A 23095-nucleotide genomic window follows, 5' to 3' on the forward strand; every position below is an offset into this window, starting at 1 on the left:
AACTCCAAAAATCCTTATAACCACAGCCCTTTGGGGACAGGGATCCATCTTATTTATTTATTAGTTCTCTGTGTAAACTGCCCTGAGCCATTTTTGGAAGGGTGGTATAGAAATCTAATGAATAATAATAATAATAATAATCCTGTATTGATAAATGCAAAGAGAAGCACACTGGAGAAAAAAGAATTGCAATTTATATATTATTGTATAACACTCCTCCGGCATCTGCCGCCATTTCCTTAAGCACAGCGCTCCCCACAGCTATCAGAATGCACTGGCCGCCCTCTGCCCCAGCTGCACCCGCACCACACTGGCATGCACATGGCTGATTGCATGCATGGAGGCCATGTCTGTGCCGGTGTCGCATAGAGGCAGCTGGTGGAGAGTGCCACAGGCATGCGCTGATGATAGCTGGGGGGAGTGCTGTGCTTAAGGAAATGGTGGTGAGTGCTGGAGGAGCAGGTATGGCTCTACTCTCCTTCGTGTTAAAGGAGATGTGGAATCCCCCTCGTTTTAAAGTCATGTGGCATGACTTGGATTCCGAATCACAAATGGTTTTGTGCCCATCCCTACCTGGAACGATAGTTTGGGAAGGTGCTGAGCATTCTCTCTTGGTATGAGGACTGTGAAACCATATCTGTGTCTTGTGGCCTTGTTTTGCTGTGCCATAGAATGAGCAGGAGCATTGTGTTCCTAGAGGATATTTTGGGACTGTTCACACAAGCAGCCTTACCTAGGTAGGGCTGCTCGTGTGGAGTGCCAAGATCAAGCCTGATTCCGGCACTGCCCCATCAGGTAGCCCAGGATTTTTACCTGGGCTTTTACTGAGGTAGGAGGGCATGCACGTGCCCTCTTGCCCCAGTCCCTGGTCATGTGGCAGCACAGGCTGAATGCAGCCCCATTTGGGCTGCCAGCAGCCCGTCCTACCATAGAGGCCAGGGGAAGGAGAGTCCTGGCCTCTAGACTGCCTTCAAGGAACCACACGATCAGCATGTTGCTTTGTGGGCTTTCTGGAGGCTGGGCGTCCTTCCCACGGACACTCTCTTGCTGTGCCATTCACTGAATCAGCAATTTGTGTGGCCACATGGCACAGTGAGAAGGAAACTAACAGTTGGTCATGTGGGGGAAGGTAAGAATGCTCTTACCTCCCCGCCCCACCCTCCCTGACTCTGGGATTTATGGTTGTGTGAATGACCTTTTTGTGTTTGGAACATATGGAAAAAAGAAAATGGCATTTTCTTTTATTATGTAGACCATGCAGCTTTCAGGGATATATATTTTAGTGACACAGAGGGCTTCCTGGGAAAGGAGAGGGTATCAAAAGTAGCTGCTTCCCTGTTGCACTACCAGTGCAGTTAGTAGGGAAGCTCTGTTAGACTCCTCACTGTACCAGTGCATCCTTGCTCTTCACATTTTGCAAGGAGGTGATATTGAACAATGGCTAATAACTGGGAAAACTCATCTCATAATGAAAGACCCAGCTGTTCCAAGTAAGTATAGACCGATAACCTGCCTGCCAACCATGTTCAAATTATTAACTGGAATAATAGCAGATGAAGTAATGCAACACTTATTAACTAATAAGCAGCTTCCAGTTGAACAGAAAGGAAATTGCCCGAACAACAGAAGCACAAGAGACCAGCTGCTGATTGACAAAATGATTTTAGAAAATTGCAAGAGAACAAAAACCAATCTAAGTGTTGCATGGATTGACTACAAGAAAGCCTTCGACTCATTGCCTCACACATGGATACTAAAATGTTTAGAAACAACTGGTTTCAGCAAAAACATTCAGATATTTATTTTTAAAAAGCAATGAGCATGTGGAGTACACAGTTAACAATCAATGGCGAGACACTTGGACAGGTTAGCATTAGAAGAGGCATTTTCCAAGGGGACTCACTAACCCCTTTGTTGTTTGTAATCGCCATGACTCCACTTTCACAAATACTTTAAAAAAACAGGCCATGGATACCAAACATCTAAACATCAAGTAAAACAAACCATCTGCTCTACATAGATGATTTGAAGTTGTGTGGAAAGTTCCAATCAGAAATCGAATCACTACTAAACACTGTCCATATATTCAGTAGTGATATAGCAATGGAGTTTGGACTAGACAAGTGTGCTACATTAATAATGAACAGAGGAAAAATAAAAAAAAGAAGAAGGACTAGAACTGCCCAATGGAAGCAACATCAAGAACCTGGAAGAGTTACCGTAAAATCTAATTAAAAAATTAAGAAGCAAAAAAAAAAAAAATCTGGAACAGAAAGAACATTTCAAATACTTGGGCATTCTCCAGGCTGATAACATTGCACACACTGAAGCTAAAAGAAAAATTGGAAGTGAATACATCAGGAGAGTTAGAAAAATTCTAAAGTCCAAACTCAATGGTGGGAGCCATAAACACCTGGCCTATACCTATTATTAGATACACTGCAGGAATAATAGACTAGAGCCAGGCAGAGCTAGAGACGCTAAATCATAAGACCAGGAAAATAATGACCATCAATCATGCTCTGCACCTCTGGAGTGATATAGATAGGCTATACCTCCCTCGCAGCTCAGATGGAAGAGGAATGCTGCAAGTCCATCAAACAGCAGAGGAGGAGAAAAGAGGCCTTGAAGAATATATAAAGGACAGAGAAGAAGATGCACTTAAAATGGTCAATAATGAGAAACTATTAAACACCAATGAAACAAAGCAGGTCTACAAGAAAGAACAAGTAAAGAACCGAGCAGAAAAATGGAAAAATAAGCCACTGCATAGTCAATATTTGCACAATATAACCGGAAAATCAAACATCACCAAGACCTAGCAGTGGCTTAAGAATGGCAACTTGAAGAAAGAAACAGAGGGTTTAATACTGGCTGCACAAGAACAGGCACTAAGACACCAGCAACAGTCACTGGATATACTGTGCTGGGAGTGGATAGGGCCAGTTACTCTCCCCCTGCTAAATAAAGAGAATCACCACGTTAAAAGGTGCCTCTTTGCCAAGTTAGCAGGGGTTTGGCTTTGTTTGCTGGCTTTAATCCCTGCTGCTGTGAGGTCAGATGCTTCTGAATGCTTTACTTGTTCCAAACACTAGGTCTAACACTGTGGGAGGGGCTGTTTCATCTGCCCTAACTCCGGAGCACAGAATTTGGCAGTGCTTCAGAGTGGTTTTGATCCGCTATCATCATCGGCAGAAACAAAACTGAAATTTCCAAAGAGGGTGTTCTCCCCCATCCCAAATAGCTTACCATGGGAATAGGATAGAAAGTGAAAACCACACCATCTTAGAAAGCCTATTCACTTCTGGGGTGGTTTTTCTCCCAATTAACTTATAATGGGAATGGGATAGAAACCATGTCACCATAGGAATTCCATTCATTTTGGGGTACAGGTGGACCTTGGCACACACAGTCCCAGCAATCGCATTTTTGTGTATCTGCAGTTAGGCAATTGACACCTGACCTTGGTATATGCAGGGGGGAAGGTTTCAAAAGGGTTAATTTTCATGTATCCATGGTTATGGGGTGGCTGGAAATGACCTCTGAGGTCATTTCCAGCTACCATTTTGAAGAAAGGAGCCATTTTGTGAATCATTTGTGTGAAAAATGTTTTTATTTTCCACAATTTTTCATGGAAAAATAGGCAAAAATTGGCATTTGGGGAACATTGCTGGACAACTGGGGACCCTCAGAGCATGGTAGGGCACTCCCAGCCCAGTTTCTGCCATTTAAAATCTCCTTTTCACCTATTTTTCACCACCTCAGGAACCTAACCCACCCACCCCCAGTTCCCATTGCCTTAATGCCATTAACTGCATTTTCATTACCCACAGAAATCAGTGGAAATGCACTCCCCACAGATAATGGGGAACACCTGTTGTTTTCTACCCTGCCATATTTTTATTAATATAAATATCATACTTGTGGACATTTTGTGTTCCAGAGGGCAGGTAAGAGTTTGACAACACGAGTATAGCTGGGAGTGCACTGATTTGCTTGTTTATGCAGCTTTACACAGCTGAGGTGGAAATCCTCCCCGAAATCCCTATGAGGATTAAATTAAAATAGGGGGGCCGAGGATCATAATAGTGATAACAATGGCCTCAATTAAAAAAAAAAAAAGATCTGCAAAGGGCTATGACTGGAAGTAAAGAGGCAAAGGTGTGACCATGTGTGGAAGTGGAGGGTGGGATGTGCAGTTGGGAACAAGCCCACTGATATATTGTCACTTCTATATCAACAGATAAACCATTTTTCCTCAGTCTCAGACAAGTTGCGCTCTGGTCCATCTACACGAACGGAGAACTTGTTCTGCTCATGTTATCAAGTCAGACTAACTGAGCAACTAAGAAACAAGTGTTTCACAGCAGTAGGTCAAATTAAACAGAAATTGTAAAGACTGTTATCTGGAAGCCACACAAAATCTCGCGTAACAATCACTGTTCATGCTGGAATGAAGTTGAACCACTGCCTGGAAGAGTTATTTGAATACAACTTATGAGAAAAGAGAGAAAATGTACCATCTTAGACCATGGACCAAAAATGATAAAGAAATTTGATCTATGCAATCATAAGATATGTGGATGGACAAAGAGGGTAATAGCACAGGATCACCTGTGGGGCAAAGGTGATGCCAGAAATGGCGATATTACCTGTGGAACCAAAGTTGTTGCTTACCAAAAATAAAGAACGGGGTTTACATTGAAGTAGCAAGGTGACTGCCTGGTCATACACAGAAGTTGTCATTCCTGATGGCCAGTATATAGAAAAACAGACAGGATCTGCAGCAATTCCTAGAAATAAGAGTAACAAAGGCCACTGTACTGGATGTTGTCAGTACCTGTTGTCACCAACTTTTCAGAATTCTTTGAGAATGTCAACAAACATGTAGATAGGGATGATCCAGCAGACACTGTATACTTAGATTTTCAAAAGCTTTTTGACAACATCCTTTATCAAAAGCTCCTGTGTAACTTAGCATTAACAGTCCTGGGAAGATAAAAGATCCTGTTATGGTTCAGTGGTGTTGGGACTTTGGGATTGGTGCTGTTTGACTTGTGGAGGGCAAGGGTGAATAGCAAGGAAGCCATGTTTGTTAACAACAGATGATTCAGGATGGTGGAAATTTAAGCAGCTTGCAAAGAAATTTAAAAGGATCTCTCCAAACTAGATGGATGAACACAAAATGGCAAATGAAATTAGGCATACATAACTTAGTGTCAAGTTAGAACTGTAGTAATACCTTTACTAGGTAGCATCTAAAGTGGCACAAACCCTTATGCAAGCTTTTGGGTTCTTCTGAACTCTTCAACAGAATGAATGTTGAGCAAAGCAAAGCAAAAAAATAAAATAAAATTGCGGGGATGTGGGAGCTGGGAATCATGGAATAGCCTTAGAAGTCTATAACACCATAGTCGGTACGTTCTCACTCCTTCCAGGCTGGTGAGGAGTTTGGAAGAACTTGAAAGTTTGCTCACAATTTGTATTACTTTAGTTGCTTGTAAATTAAATATAATATTACTAGAATTTTGACTTCTGGATTTTTTCTAATGTGCCAATACATTCTATTTTTTGTGGCTGACATGATGAGGAAAATTACTCAAAGTAGTCCAATTGAAATTAAAAGGACATGTTAGGCAATACATATCCTCTTAATTTAAAAAGGACTGTTTTGAGTAATCTTCCTCATCATATCAGCCAGTATAATGTGATACTCACTGAAGCAAGAAACAACCAAGACCCTACCAATTTCTTTAGCTCATTAATGGGATTGGAAATCATTATTTAAATCATTATTATTGAAGATAATTTATATCCTATTTTGCCAGTCTCGGAAAGCTGAAGGTATCTTACAACAAAGATTAGCTTCAAACAAATAAACATACATATAACAAAAATAATATTTAAAAATTGCAAAAGAATAGTTCTACGTGCAAAAATTGCACTGATTGTGTGAAATGGTGGTGATTTCCACAAAAAAGATCTTGGGACTGTCATGCATATAGCTCAGTGAATGGTGGATATAGAATGTAGGAAGAAAATATCAGTGTGAGGCAATGGTGGGAAAAGGGCAAATTCCATGCCAAGTATTATTAGGAAAGGGATTAAAAATAAAACAATCAATATGATGACGCAATCTGTGGTGTGGCTGCATTTGAAATATTGTGTTGGAAAAGATGCAGAAAAGGGCAACCAACATGATCAAGGGATTGGCGCACCTTTGCTTTAAGGAAAGGCTAAAGTGTTTGGGGCTTTTTAATTTAGGTAAAGAAGAGTACAAGATGAAAGTGTATACAGTTATGAATGTAAGGGAGGAAAACTGAACAGAAAGAAAGTTGACAGATGCTCATCCATCCTCTTTTGCAAACCTCTATAAGTATGTGTATGTATGTGTGTTCACATGTGTATGCTCATCCAATTTCTCTAGAGCAGGGGTGCACAACTCAAACACCCCAGTGGGCCAGAACCAACCATGACTTGGTGTGTCTGGACCAAAGCCAATTATCAGCAATTATTACATTAAAAATTATTATTTAAAATATTAATGAAACTGAGGGGGCAGAGGGTTGGAGTCAGGAGGGAAAGCAAGGGGAAAGAGGCATGAGAGATAGAATCAGTGGTTTCTGGCCCAGGGCAAGAGGTGTCTGGTCTCCAGCAGCCAACTGCTGCCACTGCTGCTCATCAGCAGACAGGACAGGAGCTCCTCATGGCGGCTGCTGCTGTTGCTGCAAGATATTCCTACCTGCAGGACAACAAAACAGTCCCTCCCCAGGGGCCAGATCTGGGCCCTGGGCTTTATGTTGTGCAGGCCTGCTCTGGAGGATGTGTGTGTGTGTATGTGTGTGTGTAATTGTTTTGTCTGTTGGTGGAAAGGAGTCTACTTCCTGAGGTCTATACAGGCAGAAAGAGGCTGTGTGCTTGACATGGGTAACATGAAAACCAATATTAGCGGTACGTCAGATCACCTCCTGTTTATGTTAGCCAGGTACATAGGAACATAGGAAGCTGCCATATACTGAGTCAGACCATTGGTCTATCTAGCTCAGTATTGCCTTCACAGACTGGCAGTGGCTTCTCCAAGGCTGCAGGCAGGAATCTCTCTCAGCCCTATCTTGGAGATGCCAGGGAGGGAACTTGAAACCTTTTGCTCTTCCCAGAGAGGCCCCATCCCCTGAGGGGAATATCTTACAGGGCTCCCACATCAAGTCTCCCATTCATATGCAACCAGGGTAGACCCTGCTTAGCTAAGGGGACAAGTCATGCTTGCTACCACAAGACCAGCTCTCCTCTCCTCTCTCCTCCACATATAGTGAAGGTATACTTCACTATATGTGGTAAAGTGGTGGCAGCCATCCTTGAGTGAGTTGTCAGTGTTCAAGTAGGTTGGCCTGTTCCTGCTATTGTGTGCTAGAAGTCACCTTTGTGCAGGATCCGAGAATGGGTTGGCTCAACTGGATCAGTCAGGGGAGCTATGACCTAAATATTGCCTACTTGGTATGCAGAAGTACTCTCAGGTGCAGCCATGTGTACACACAGCCATGGATGCTTATATTCTACTGTTTGGTACTGTTTGTATTAAACATCATGGGGTAAGGGGACAGGTTCATGTGTAGATTGGTAACTGGTTGAAGGACAGGAAACAGAGAGTAGGAATAAATGGACAGTTTTCACAATGGAAGGAATTAAGAAGTGGGGTCCCCCAGGGATCTGTACTGGGACTGGTGCCTATTAACTTGTTCATAAATGATCTAGGAGTTGGGGTAAGCAATGAAGTGGCCAAATTTTCAGATGACACTAAACTATAAGACCATGCCCATGACTGTGCGGGTGGGCGGACAGGGATGAACCTACCTTCCCCCTAGAAAACAGTGGCTGAACCTCTGTGCACCCACACAATCCACAGAACTGCTGTGTGCCCACACGATCCATATTGCTCCCAGTAGCTGTGCCCAGCGGAGGCCAGGGCTCAATTTCCCAGCTTCTAGGAAGCACAGCATGATGAATGCTGTGCATTGGGGGATTCCCCCAGGAGCTGAGTGCTCTAGGCACCCAAAAATTAGGTGTCTGGTTTGTTTTTAGTCACTGTTGGCCATAACACAATTACCTTCCCCCAAAGGATAAAAATCAGTCAGTGCATTAACAATTATGTACATTCGACTTGATTTTAAATTTGACTTAATTCAACTTGATTTTTGCATTCAGACCCAGAATACACATGACCCCAGCACTGGGGCAAAGTCTAGGGTTAAAAGTCGGGCTACCTGGGATCAGGATCAATCTCGGCGGTGCATGTGGGCCTAGCCTAGGTTTGGCTGCTTGTGTGCACACGACCTCCATTTAGGGTAGTGAAATCCAAGACAGATTGTGGGGAGCTCCAAAAGAATTTCTCCAAACTGGGTGAGTGGGCAACAAAATGGCAAATGCGGTTCAATGTTAGCAAGTGTAAAGTGATGCATATTGGGGCAAAAAAACACCCCCAACTCCACATATACACTGATAGGATCTGTCGGTGACTGACCAGGGGAGAGATCCTGGGGTCATGGAGGAAAGCTCATTGAAGGTGTCAACTCAGTGTGCGGCAGTGGTGGAAAAAGCAAATTCCATGCTAGGGATCATTAGGAAGGGGTGTGAAAATAAAAATGCTATTATAATGCCCTAATACAAATCTATGGTACAGCCACTTTTGGAGTGCTGTGCAGGGGCATAGCAAGGTTTTAAAATGGGGGCCCACCTCACTGAAGCTCAGCTCATGAAGTAAAGTAATCTTAAATGAGGCTGAATAGTGGTAACAAAAAGCATAGTAAAATTGTGTGTATACACACACACACACACACACACACCCCTATGTGCCACAATAGAACATCATCCTGAATTATTTTTTAAAAGGTTTTGTAAATTGTGGACAATGCAAGTCATTTAATGGTACTAGAGAAAGACATACTGTTCTGGTAGCTCCAGGTCAACACTCACATCAGTTTCGGAGGATGAATACAACTGAAGGAAGCCCGGGCGGGTTGCCTCTGGGGGCCCCCCAAGGCAGTGGGCCCCCAGACAACTGTCTCCCCTTGCTCTATTATAGTTATGCCCCTGGTGCTGTGTACAGTTCAGGTCACTGTATCTTAAAAAGGACACTGTAGAACTGGAAAAGGTGCAGAAGAGGGCAACCAAGATGATCAGGGGCCTGGAGCACCTTGCTTATCAGGCAAAGCGACAGCATCTGGGGCTTTTTAGTTTGGAAAAGAGGCAGCTATGGGAAGACAAGTTAGAGGTATATAAAATTATGCATGGAGAAGAGAGTGGACAAAGAAATGTTTGTCTCCTCTCACAACACTAGAACCAGGAGTCATCCCATGAAAACGAAGGCCAAGAAATTTAGGACCAACAAAAGGAAGTACTTTTTCACACAGTGCAGAATTAATCTATGGAATTCTCTGCCATAGGATGTGTTGATGGCCACTAGCTTGGATGGCTTTAAAAGGGGCTTAATCAAATTCATGGAGGACAAGTCTATCAATGGCTACCAGTCTGGTGGCTATAGGCCACCTCCAGCCTCAGAAGCAAGATGGCTATAAATACCAGTCACAGGGGAGCAACAGCAAGAGAGAGGGCATGCCCTCACCTCTAGCCTGTGGGCTTCTCAGAAGCATCTGGTGGGCCACTGTGTGAAACAGGATGCTGGACTAGATTGGCCTTGGGCCTGATCCAGCAGGGCTGCTGTTATGGTCTTAAACATCCCTCCTGTATCAGGTGTCAGAAGGGACAGGTTGATTGATTTACTGATTAGGTAACTGGTTATAGGTCTTTTAAATTCTTCTGCTGCCTTAAGAATCAAGTTCTTTGTGATTCTCTATGACAGCTATCCCAATGTCAGGTCTCAGCCAGGTTCAATGGGGTTCAAGTCAGGTTTTGGAGCAGACAGAAAGAGACTGAAGGGGCTGGAAGGAGATAATTGAGTCAGGTCAGGCCGAAGCCGAGGATCAATTACAGAGATCAGTGCAGGGGAAGGGACAGAGGCAGGCTCACAGTCAAGGGCAAGCAAACAATTCAGTTCTGAAAGCCAGGTGACAGTCTGGGGAAAAATGGAAGTGGGGTGAGCAAGGCTATCAGAAGCTGAGCTGTGGGCAGCACTTTCTGGGGGTGCAAGTCCAAAGCCAGAACTGGGAAAGCAGAAGACCCAGAAGGTCAGAACAGGAGCCAGGAATAAGCCAAGAACCACAACAAGGAGACCCTGTCAGGAGGACAACTACACCAGCACAAAGGGAGCCTGATATTGAGGCAAGGCCTATTTCAGACCAGTAGGCTTTTATACTTCCTGCTGCAGGAAGGGCCAGTGGGTGATCTCAAAGGGCAGGGTCTGCATGGAGCCTAGAGAATAAAAATCCTGCTGCAGCGCAGCTGGTTGCCACAAGAGGTAGCATTGCACATGACTTTGGATCAAGTAGAACACAACAAAGGTTACTCCTAGCAACAAGTTGCTCACACTGAGGAACCGAAACTGAGGAATCAAAACTGAAGCAGCAGTTATATAGATCCAGACAACCCGTAATAGTTCTCCAGATCACCTAGTCTGACGAAGCTGATGAACAACAGCATCTTCTCTGGTCATCATTTGGGTGATGCTGCCGTGCAGTAAAGGCCATTAACTCCCTCTGAGAGCTATCCTGGTGGTGCAGGGAATAAGATAGCCGGGCTTGGCTGCCAGGGGCTCTGGTTCAAAACCCTTTGGGTACCTCACAATCAACCTCCTTGCAGCAGTATCCCAGATCACACTATGCCATTCATAATTCGGAGCTCTTGTGTTTATGGTCTCAAAATAGTTAATACCTCCCTGGCACTTTTGGTTTACTTAAAACTAAGACTTGCACAACTGATCACATGGCAGTTCTGTGAGTCAGCTTTTAGCTTTGTAACCAACCTTGAACTACAAAAGGCTTGATATTTAGATATTCTGGATAGTGCCAGTTTAGTTGTGATCACATTGTGCTGTTATTAGGAATTAACAGTAAGTGCACGTCTTTTGCGAAAGAAATGCAAAACAAGAGCAAAGGTAACATGAGACCAAGCTAGCGTAGGACAGAGGAACACAAGGGCAGATCTTGTGACGGCAACTTATTGAATATTTAACATCTTAAGTCTGTGTTGTGTTAGGGAGTTGCTGCTTGAGGCTCCATAGTTAAAGCTAAGTGTTGCTTTTGCAGGAGCGATGCAGCTCCCAAGGAAGAAAGAAGAGTGTCAAAATTGCAGCCTATTCCTTGAGAACAGAATGCGTGTCAGGGCTACAGATACAGGAAGATGGCCAGTAAGACAGTCGGCAACCCTATTTTCTGTTGAGGATAGAAAACAGCCTTTTCCAAATAAAAAACAGAACTTCCCTCTTGCAAAAGGGAGCTGTGATTACTTGTTGTTTCTCACAGGGTCTGAAACAACTTCCATTCGCTTCCTCACAGAGTTCATCCTGGCAGCATATGGAATCACCAGCCATGCCGCATGCTGCTTTGTTGGTGAGATGATGCTGACTTCTTATAGTAGTGTATTTCACAGAACCATCTGTATAGACTGTATTATATAGTCACAGACTCTCTTTGGACCCCTGGCTCATGTAGTGTAAAGGAATGGATACATAAATATGCAGACAGAAGTCTTACATCTGGCACTTCCTACCCTATTCAAGTGCTTCATTTTTTCAGTCTCCTTTATGAGCCTGCCCATTCACTTAGACTGTCTTTGGAAAAAAATATTCCTTCCCTTCCCATCTGCTGTGGCCCTGGCAATGTGAGATAGGACCTTCTCAGTGGTGGCACATACACTCTGACATTCCTTATGGAGGGAGGCTTGCATGACCTCCTCACTATTAGGGTTCACGGCAACTTCCAACCCTGCTTTTTTCAATGGCATTTGGACAGCAAACAACCAAGTGTTGCCTGTATTTCTTTACTGCAGCTCTTTCGTTTTATTGCTCCTACTGCTGCAATTGTTTCCTAATATTGATGCTCAGCTGCCTTCAGGTGGGTGGGGGATATAAATGTTTCCAATAGATAAATAAGTAAATTATAAATTGAGATTGATCCCATGTACAGTACTTTGGCTTGCAGAAGTAAGACTGCAGAAATCACTCTACACACACTGAATTGTTCATCTGCATCCTCTTAGTATGTTACAGTCAAATTTGCTCTGTTTAAAATTGCCTATCTTGTACTAAATTCAGGGAAGCTATTCAATGAAGCTATTCAGGAAAGCATGACATGCTTTCTTTAAGGTCCTGGAATTGCAACCAAAGGAAATGCTCCAACTAATAAATTTCTGTTCAGTGGGGGACAGGACAGAATAATTCATCCCCAATGTGATGCCATCCAGCTCTGGCTTGGTGCCTTTTGCTGCTTCAGGTCACTGGCCCCACCCCCAGGCTGGAAAGTGGTGCTGATGCAACTCTGATCCCCCTTGCTAGCCTTCCACCCTGTCCTTGTGCCTGCACGGCTGCTTGCAGGTCAGACAACTCCATCCAGCTTAGTCTGTTTCTCCGTCTGTTTCTTTGCTGCCACTGCTCCTGCAGCAACTCTCTCTCTCTCTTTCTCTCAGTCTCCCTCACTCCTTCTGTCTCTCCAGCACTAAGTGTATCCGCTTTGTCCTCTCCGTTTTGGGGGGCTGGGGAGGCCAGTGAGAAGAAGGAAACATCCCAGAACAGGGTCAAAATCAGCAGCAGAGAGGAGGCAGGGGTGACAGCAGCAGACAGCTGGGGTGGCACATGGGGGAGAGAGGAGCAGGGTGTCTGCACTTGCCAACCCACACTGTGTACTCCATACCTGAGGCCATCCAAACGGAGCTCCTAATGCAGAAAAACTCAAGAAAACATTTCCCTGGTAGGGCTGAATCAAAGCCACCCACCTATTTTCAAACTATGTTCACCATCTGCAAAATGCAGAGCCATATTTCAGCCTGCTCTCAAAATGTTCAGTTGCTTAAGCTAAATTTAGTGTTCATCACCTGGCATTTAAATATTTGACATATTACACTATGCAATATGTCAAACTGCACTATGCAATAAGTCACCAAGTAAATGTATTATTCATTTTTATCTGTAAACTGCTTTGAGAATTTTGGTTGGAAAGCGGTACATAAATATTCGTAGCAGTAGTGGTGGTAATTGTAGTATTAGTATTAGTAACTGCATCATGGTGTGGCATCTTTGTCTGTGATTTGCTGTTTTTACCCATGTGACTATGTGGTGATACATACGGCAAATATTTATATACTGCCTTTCAACAGAAGTCTCCAAAGTGGTTACATAGACATAAATACATTAAAAATATGGCTTCCTGTCCCACAAGGGCTCACAATCTAAAAAAGAAACATAAGACAGAAACCAGCAACAGTCACTGGAGGGATCCTGTGCTGGGGATGGATAGGGCCAGTTGGTCTCCCCCTGCTAAATAAAGAAAATCAACACTTTTAAAAGGTGCCTCTTTTGTTGAGTTAGCAGGGGACTAACTATATCATGCATTGTCACACAGTACTATGTAATTCCCAAAAGCATTTCTTTGCAGATTTTTAAATGGGGCACATTCTTGGAGAGCATGATTATGGGAACTTGAGATATTGATGAAGAACCTGGAGCACTATGAGAATTGTAGTACCTACCAAAGGTGTCAATCATTTAAACAAGGAGTAAGCCTTTCCACAAAAACTGGGTTTTTGTTTTTGAAGGATAGTAATACCCACTGCCCACCGAAACAGATCCTTGAGAGAGAGAGAGAGAGAGAGAGAGAGAGAGAGAGACAGACAGACAGACAGACAGACACAGACACAGACACAGAGACCTGTACTGAAACTCAAGCAGCGGAAAAACTTTGGAACAGCCTTAATTTTAAATTATTTCAGCACACAACAGAACACCTGCAAAATCTTCAGAACCAGGACCTCTTCCAATTGCAGAAAGCACTCAAACAAAGAAGAAGCACCATGTTAAATAGCCACAAAGTGTTCTACTTATCAGAATATAAGTAGACACCTGAACATTTTAGATAACCCAGCAATGGATAAATGGAATTCTATTACTCATTAACTATTTAAGTTGCAGGGTCGCATTGGGACCTTGAATTTAGATAACAATGACTGTCTGATGAAAGGGAGCTGAGAACCCAGGTTTACCCCAAAACATATTGTGTGCAATATAAACATCTCTGTTTGTATTGGTAGATGTGATCACTAATGAAAAATGAAGATTGCAGTTACATAAGACCACCATTGCTTATAATTCCACCCCATTCACTTACACAGCAGCAACACTGCATGACAACCTTCAGTGTCATGCTGCATTAAAAATAAAATTAAAAGCAAGCTTTAACTGCTCTCCCCACCACTTTTTAAGTAGTTAGATAAAGATAATCGGAATGCCAGCCAATAACGCTGCATGCACACTACACAAGAGGGGGAATTTTCAACTATCTTCCCTTCCATCTGAAGCCCACTTGCCTTCTGAAAATATGTCCCTGATGGTCACATGACCCCCAGAGACATAATTTTGGGAGGCACAGTGGGCTTCATAGGAAGCAGAAATAAGCAAGAAGAATTGCTCTCCCCTCATAGCAGCTGCACAACACTAGTATGGATATCAGCCACTGTGTTAGCAACGTTACAAGTGTTCATGGTGATTAAATTTGATCAAGCCATGAACTATCATCAGGAGGTCAAGAATGTGCCTCCTTGTTGCTTTGGCTACACTGTAGACTATTGTTTTACAACCACTCATTTGTATTAAGTTGCTGCCAGTCTGTGTAGACAATACTGAGCTAGATGGACCAATGGTCTGACTCAGTAGAAGGCAGCTTCCTATGTTCCTATTATTCTTTACATATAATTTGTGGATTGATCTAGCTTTTGAGCCACCTAGAAGCCACCTTCCTAGGACTGGCTGAAGACAGGACTGGTACTCCACAGTAAGACTACTATAACATTTATCCCTTAACCTTTCCAGTCAGTCTGTGCCCAATGAAAGAATTTTTTTCATAAAAGGTAAAGTAAAGGTAAGTGTGCCACCGAGTCGGTGTTGACTCCTGGTAATCACAGAGCCCTGTGGTTGTCTTTGGTAGAATGCCTTTCAGCATCTTCCTATGTCGCTGCTGTCTGATATAGGTGTTTCCCGCAGGGTGTCTTTATAGGGTGGAAAGTACATAGCATGCCATGTTTCTTCCTCTTGGTTTTCAAGAGTGCCTCACCAGTGGCATAATACAGATAGGTGTCAAAATGCTGGCAATGTGTTATGTAGCAGATAATCTGCCCAGCAGATGGCCCATAAGGATAATAATATCAGGGCCTTCCCTGTGGAAGAATATGGAGTGGCATTGGTCCACTTGGCTCCATCTCCACTCACCTTTTGGTGGTCAGTTTTCCAGCATACTTTCCAACCAAAGACTGTATTTTTCAAAAGGGCTTACTGCCTGGGACTGCTACAGGCTTTTCCCAACCGGTTGTGATTAAACAGATGTTTTTCAATTGCTGTTTTGTATTTTTATCATGGTTGGTTTGAGTGTTTAAATTAATTACCTTTTTTGTTAGCTGCTTTGAATATTTTGAAAGAGAACAGTGGGCTAGAAATGCAAGAGAGAAAAAGAAAAAGAAAGAAAGAAAGCAGGCCACATATTGTGGTTGGGAATCATGGTGGTTCAACAACAGCTGGAGAGTTCAGGTTGGCCATCCCTGCATTAAGTCTTGAGAAAGAGTTGTGTGTCCATGCTTTGAACATGTCTGTCATGTATACAGACAAACTAAGTGAATTAGGCTTTCATGGACAAATTTAGGAGTGCTTAGTTTTGCAAAGTTCACACTGTTTCACCCACATTTATTTTTTAAAAATCAGGGCAATTCAATTATTATTTGATGGACAGCACCTGATAAAATTAACATGCTGCCATGGCTGATCCATTCATTAGACAATATGAACATTTGTCCAGGGCAGTGGATCTATAGGGGGAGCTGTGGAGCTGGATTCCTAGAGCCCCCATTGCCTGTTTCTCTACTGGTCTTTCACTTTAGCCCTCCAGCTGTTTATTTTTTACTTCTGGGTCAAGAAACACAGAAGAAGCTCTTTGAGGTTGCCTGACAGAATATGCCCTCCAATCATTTCAAGGCCACCCAAAGAGAGCTGGTTGCTCATCCCAAGGAATTTCACAGGAAGCACTGAAAAGTGGAAAAGCAGGTGATATGTGTATTAATTTATCAAGCTTCCTGTGCCACTTCCAAAAGGTGAAGTGGCTCTACCCTGCAGGTGGAACACACACATTTTTACTCTTGCATCTCCATCACAGTGAAATGCATGGACTTCGGACACAGGGACATCTCATGTGCCTTTTAGATGTATACCCAGCAGTGTTAGAGCTGCTTCAATGTAGTGCAATTCCATACTGCTGGGATGTGGTTGTGAAGGATGTGACTGTGGGGGTGTCACCACCTACATATTCATGTTATCCGCTTGCACACCTCTAAAGTGTAGAAGGGTACCAGACTGATGCTGCTTCCACACTCAGAGTATTTGTATGATGGGCAGCTCACATAGCTCAGAAGTTGATGTACAAGGCATGCATACATCTACTACTTAGTCAAAGCCACCCTCAGGTTTACTTACCAACCATAAAGTTGAGCTGAGCTCACATTTTATTTGCTTTAGCCCTAGGCCATAGCAAAACACAAGATACATGATGCAGTTTAAATATGAGGCATGGAATAAAATAAAATCGTCTGTCCTCAAGATAGAAATGGAAGTTTATATATATATAGTCTGACCTCAGATAGAAACGGAAGTTTATTCCAGTTATTAATGAATGATGATTAACCATTGTTGCAGCAGGCAAGATTTCTGTTTCAGCTCTTACGAAAGCTAAAAGTGTACCCTTTCAAGCTCCCAATATAGTTCTTAAAAGAAAGAACAGAATTCCCAAAATCCTACTGAGATTTAACACATCATACAAGCCTTATATTTTCAATCCATAGAGCATTTGAGGATAAAATTTAGAGACCACCATTCTAAGAAAAGGTAAACTCGCAGCTCTCATGAGTCCTCCAGAATCTTAAAATGTCTGAGACTGGTTTATCTGTCCTCAGTTTGGTTGCATCCAAACGAATTTTACAGTTACTTGAGCTGATAAACAAAGCTCCAAAATGACAGTATGGCTGAACCTGCTCAGTCTTATTTGAGTCAATATGGCCAAAGATAACAACTTTAGGTTTTGTCGTAATGAATATTCAGCAAATTTCTGCTTCATAGGTTTTGCAGGATGACTAGCAATTTACACAGACCAAGCTGGATATAAGAAAGGAGCACCTTATCATCAGCATAAAGCAAGATGGAAAGGGGTTTTTTTGCTGCTAAGCAGAAGGGCCAGGAGAGGAGAAATGAAAGAAAAATGATGTGTGTGTGTGCACGCGCATGCATGCACCATTAAGAAACTCAAAGCAGATACATAACCAAAGGGACAAGAATACAATCCTGCTTAATCCTATGAGCATTGTTTTGGCTAGAAGACCAGTAGGGGTCTACTGCTGTCAATGGGACATGAAAGTGCTTAACTTTGGCTGGATCATGTCCATAATGTGAGCCAAATATTGGATGCACTCCTGACATTCAATAAATCAATCAGGAAGCACCCACAAGGACATTGATATGGGTGCTCTTCAATGAAGTTAACTGATGTCAGGTGTGCTGGTTAAGCACATCCCATATCCTCAAGCCACAGAACAATGTACAGTATTGATTCTTCCTAATCCCCCAAATGGAAGACCACAAAGCTCATGCGGATAGCACAATGGGTGCCTGCTCTGATCTGCTTTAAGTCAGGAACAAGAGCAGAACATTTTTTCTGTTTTGAAAAGCTACCCTTGAAGATGAATCATTATACCCAATGTACCCTAGGAATATTTTAAACATGCATATGGAATGACTATTAGAAGAACCTTGGACTTTGTAATGAATGAATGGCAGGAACAGTAGTTTTGCAATATTCCACAAAATATTGTACTCCTGCTTTCTGGCTAATGCTTTCTTCATGTTCTGTAGTAGATTCCCACTACATGTACATATTGCCCCAAATGCTTTCAGGAAGGCAGAGCAATGGATACATATTACAAATACACTATTTAATTACATGTATAATGAGCCGAGGGGAGGGGAGATGCAGTCTGGATGCAACTATGGAGAGCTTGTCTTATGGTAGCAACCATGAATTGTCCTTTTTGCTAAGCAAGGTCTGCCCTGGCTTACATTTGAATGGGAAACGACATGTGTGAGCACTGTAAGATATTCCCCTTAGGAGATGGGGCCAGGGGTGTAGCTAGGGGAGAGGGGGCCCATGTTTACCCCTCTTCCCAGTGGCAGCTCCTTGGAATGAGGGGGATAATGAAGAAAATAAGGAGGGGTGGAGCTGGGGGGGCCAGGTTCTTTGAACCCATCTGCTCAATTATAGCTACACACCCTTGGACGAGCTGCTCTTGTATGCAGAAGGTTCCAAGTTCCCTCCCTGGCATTTCCAAGACAGGGCTGAGAGAGACTCCTGCCTGCAACCTTGAAGAAGCCACTGCCAGCCTGTGTAGACAATACTGAGCTAGATGGACCAATGGTCTGACTCAGTATACGGCTGCTTCCTACGTTCCTGTTTCTCACCTTGCTTCCGGTGCTCTATGACTGTGGACAGCTCATTGAACCAAGGAAAGCTTGAGATCACAAGTCAGAAGGTGAGGCATTTGGCTTCTGAATGGCTTCACTGTAATGTGGCAAGTAAGACTGCCATGAACCACCGGCTCCCAGAGCATACACAGGAGCTTCTAGTGTCAGGACAGCTATACCAACATTGGACATGTCTTCCAAACTCCCCAGTTTGCACATCCTACCATATCCAAACCTGACATCTGTAACCAGGATTTGAAGTCGGTTATAGATGTCAGGTTCAGAACTGCAAGTACGGTAGGATATGCTGACACTGGCGGATTCAGACAATATGCCCAATGTCAGCATAGCCGTTCGGACACTGGAAGGCGAGCCTCCACGCTTGCTCCAGGAACCTGCAGTTTGCAGCAACCTTGATTCTTGTATTATGCATGAAGCCTCCCCCTGTTTGAACAAAGGGGCTTACCAATAGTCTTCCTGCATCAGATTATCTACCCAGGTATGTTTATGAGAGTGGTCTATTCAGGGAACACAAATGTTCCCAATCCAGTGCATAGTTACAGACACTTCAGTCTCACTGAAATCAATGGCTTAAACATGCCTGTCTGTGATGGGTTGTGGCTGTTACGCACAGCAGACACTTTTATGGCATACTCATTTCATTCTACTCATGACAGGAATCCTTGTATATGATATACCAGGGTGGGCAGACTTAAAGCTCCCTCCCACTTTTTTGCCAGAGCCTTAGGAAGTGACTACCAGCAGGACACAGCAGTCTGGGGAGGTGCAGTCAATCACAAAATGGCAATGTATACAAAAATGTACATGTGCAGACAGTGGTGGCCTATCTGGGTGGTACAGGGGGTGGGGGGTGGGGGTGTGGAGTTGCATTTCTTCCTTTGTATTAATTCGTTACCTTTGTGAACATCAAACACTCATCTTTACAGGGGTGCAAACAGGTGGAAAGCTTGAAGAACAACTCCAGATTTAAATTTTTGAGTGGGGCAAGAAAAGTCACTGGGGAGGGGGAGACAATTCACTTTGGGGATTGAAGATATGGGTTATTAGGTTTGGTAGAGTTTAGTAAAATGAGGGGGGATTCTTCAAATACTTAGATCTGCACCTGTTTTGCTGCTCAGTTAATTTCCGAAGCACGTTCCTATCTGGTTTAGGTTGAGGGGTGTGTGAGTGAGAGAGGTGGAGGTTTAAGTACAGTACTGTATAGTATGTTCTGGCAACTTAAACACACCTCATATGTATACATTTATTATGCAAAACCAACAGAGAGTATTGTGGCACTTTAAAGACTAACAAATGCAGGCTGCAGGAGTTTGCTGCAGCCGCCTAACAGGGGAATTTATACAATGTCTTAACTTCCAGTGATGACACTGAATGAAGATCAAAGAGAAGCGAGAGCCCCTTTGAAATCTTGCCGTCTGCAATCCTATGCATACTAATCTACGGGAAAGTCCTAATGAATACAGTGGGACTTACTGCTGAGTAAACTCGCGCAGAATTGCGCTGCATACCTCTGTTTCTACAGCGCCTTGCTTGCGCGATGCTTACTAAGAAGTCCTACTACTTCGTTCAACCGGCCTTGGATGCCCGCACTCCCTCCGATTGCATACAGCCCGCGCTGTGAGCAGGGATCTGATCGCGGTGCCGCCTTCTCCGGCACTCCAGGCTGTTTAAGGTAGCCTGATTGTCCGCCAAGACGGTTCTTCTGTGGCCAGGGAATCCGGCTCTCTCACTAAATTTAGACCGACAGATGAGATTAGAAGGACCAAAATAGGCCAGTGGCATTTAATCCACACTCTTCTTTTCACGAGTGAAAATGTCGGGTTGAGTTAAATGAACCCCTTTGAGGATCAGCAAAATGCTGAAGTATCGAGAGATTTGTGTAACAAAGACTAAGGTGTCTGACTCACAATTCCCTATGCGGAGAGTGCGAGTTTATTCTCGGAGGAGTCTGGACAGATTTACTTGTAAATAAACGCCGCGCTTCCCCATGGCGCTTCTTTCCACGCAAGGCTGCAAAATCTTCGACACACTTCTTAGAAGTCTATTGAGTTTCCCTAACTAAAGCGGTACGTTACACAAGTCACCATGATAGGGCGGGAAGCGACGGTGGGCAAAAGGGAAGGCTGGATCTACCAGCAGCAGAGAGGGAAAGACAGGCTATCTTCAGACCATGCAATGTATAACCTATACAAGTACCTTTGCAGCTCTCCCGGCCCGGCTGCATTCGAGGATCAGGCTGGGACTTCGCAAACTGCGATTGCTCAACAGGATTCTTTGGAAGCGAAGCCCTCGCCATTCGGCAACGGGACTAGGCTTCCCCTCCCCAGCCAGAAATAGTGCTTAAGTTAAGAGTGCAGTGTTAACTCGCGATCCACCGAGACCGCGTACTTTAGCGGAGTCCTTCAGGGGTGCAGTGGCGGGGGACGCGCAGGGATGGAGCGCCGCTACTTCTCGGCTTCTCTGGCTGTTGGGGTGGGCCTGGCCATGGGGGCAACTACATCACTGGTCCTCCTGCAGAAGGCCACAGTCAGTGACAGACCCTTCCGCCTTAAAGGACCACAAGGCAAGGGCACAACCACTTTCCTCCCAGCCAGGGCTGCGCGGCGCTTGGCCAGGAACGGCACGCTGCCTGCGCCTCCGGGAGCGTCCTGCTTCCCCGCGCGTGTGTGCTGTGCCCTGTGCGCGGTGTGCTGCTGCGGGCTCAGGCACGGCCTGCCCGCCGCTTTCCCTCCCTTTCTCGTCTCGCATGGTCCCCCTGTCCCGAGGGCGAGGGGGTGGGCGCGCGCGTGACGCTTCTCCAGCAACCGCGGAGATTGGAGGCGGCCGTGGGGGCGGGCCTGGCTGGCATTAATCTTCCCCTCCATTGGGGATTAGGGGCTAACACACTGTAATCTGCAAGCCGGAGGGACGGACAGGCGGAGCGAGGAGGACGGCGACGACGCGGGCTTGCTGAGCCAGCGCTGGAGAGACCGACAAGTTTTGCCCGCGCGGGATAGAGAGAGCGGACGGGGCACCGCCTGAACCCCGCAGGCAGGCACGTAAGTTGCAGCCGGGTTTGCGCCCCGGGAGGGACGGGCAGAGGCGGCCTCTCGTCCTCCTTCCCCCTGCTATTTATAAAGCCGCTATTCAGCGCGCGGGGGAGAGCCCCACAGTGTCTCTTTGCAGAGCGTGCAAGCGAAGGCTTCAACTTTCCAGCCGCCGGCTGGCCCGGCTCCGTGGCACGTTTCCTCGCTTTCCCCCCGGAATTTGCTGCCAGGGGCGTTTCGGTCTTTTTCAGACTTTTGCCGGATGTCTCTAAATAGCGCCTCGTCTTCGTTTTATGTTACTACTACGCCTAATACCTGCTGCTGCGTGGGTTGGGCTTACTGTGCCTTTGACGTACGCGCAGGCGGTTAGCAATAGAAAGAACCAGCCGAGGAGTCTCTCTGCACCGACCGGACTGATGGCAACTCGCGGATCGTTTTACGGTCCGTCTGATCGATTCTCCCTCGGTTCAGGATAGTAGGAGTTTGTGGGAGATCTTCTCGTGGGCAGAGGCTGGACTCTGCGAGCTCGTGCCGTCCGTTTCCATACTAATCTATGGATTCTTTTACTCACCTGTGCCTCCCCCCCCCCGCCACCTTCTTGTCGCAAACTTTTCACTATTCCTTTAGGTCCTAGTTTTATCAGAAGGAATGACGGACTGGGGATATGACATGCCTACTTTTCTTTTCTGGTCTGGGAAAAAGGGGCAGTTGTAATTTTAGCTTCATATCAGTAGTTTCTATCGAATAATAATAGTGTTATAAATTGTCAGATCTTTAAAAATATTTTTTTTTGAAGAAACAGTGCAGCCTCTGCGTGTCTGCCCCTTTGACAATTTTGGAAAGAAAGGTGGAAATAACTGTTTAGGCTCCAACCCTGAGATTTTATAACCTAGGGCATGCAAACTTGGAAGGAACACAAGTCAGAAGAGACTTAATACCTTGGCTATGGGTCCTACAAAGCCATAGATGTTCAGGAATGGCCAGCTTGATGCCCACAGCATGAATGTGTCCCTCAAAGCATTTTTATCTGGTCTCTGATGTCTTAACTTTCATAAACTGTGGTAAAAGTGTTGCCCACAACTTTGCTTGTGAGGTGTGTGTGTGTGTGAGAGAGTGTTAACACCTTAATGTTGCATTGCTATTTGAATTTTGTATTTAAGGCTCCACCATTGAAAACTTTCTTATAGAGCCTGACCAGGATTTGTAGCACAGTTGAAGAGCACTTACTATGCATACGGTCAGAAGGTTCCAGGTTCAATCACTGACATCTTCAGGTGTGGCTGGGAAAGGCCCCTTTTTGAAACCCTGGAGAACCATGTAATCATCACACAGTTGGATGAACCAATGGTCCGATTCAGTACTGGGCAGCTTGGGCAGTCAAAACTGTGAAAGGGTC

At 44.5% G+C, this 23095-nt stretch overlaps 1 protein-coding gene across 9 annotated transcripts in view; it reads left to right on the forward strand.

The window, feature by feature from the left end:
* Positions 1-23095, forward strand: part of SLC38A3 (solute carrier family 38 member 3) — a 199322-nt gene that overhangs the window by 26605 nt on the left and 149622 nt on the right. For 7 of the 9 annotated variants that reach the window (XR_008315959.1, XM_053295183.1, XM_053295184.1 and 4 more), the window contains exon 1: positions 21563-21711. The exons of 1 other annotated variant lie outside the window; for it this stretch is intronic. The gene's annotated coding sequence lies outside the window, so the exon portion shown is untranslated. Of the gene's footprint in view, positions 1-21562; positions 21712-23095 lie in introns of those variants that run through there. One more of the 9 variants, XM_053295180.1, reaches the window with a different exon arrangement.

The sequence above is a fragment of the Hemicordylus capensis genome, chromosome 2 (assembly GCF_027244095.1).
Source record: "Hemicordylus capensis ecotype Gifberg chromosome 2, rHemCap1.1.pri, whole genome shotgun sequence".
Classification (NCBI taxonomy): domain Eukaryota; kingdom Metazoa; phylum Chordata; class Lepidosauria; order Squamata; family Cordylidae; genus Hemicordylus; species Hemicordylus capensis.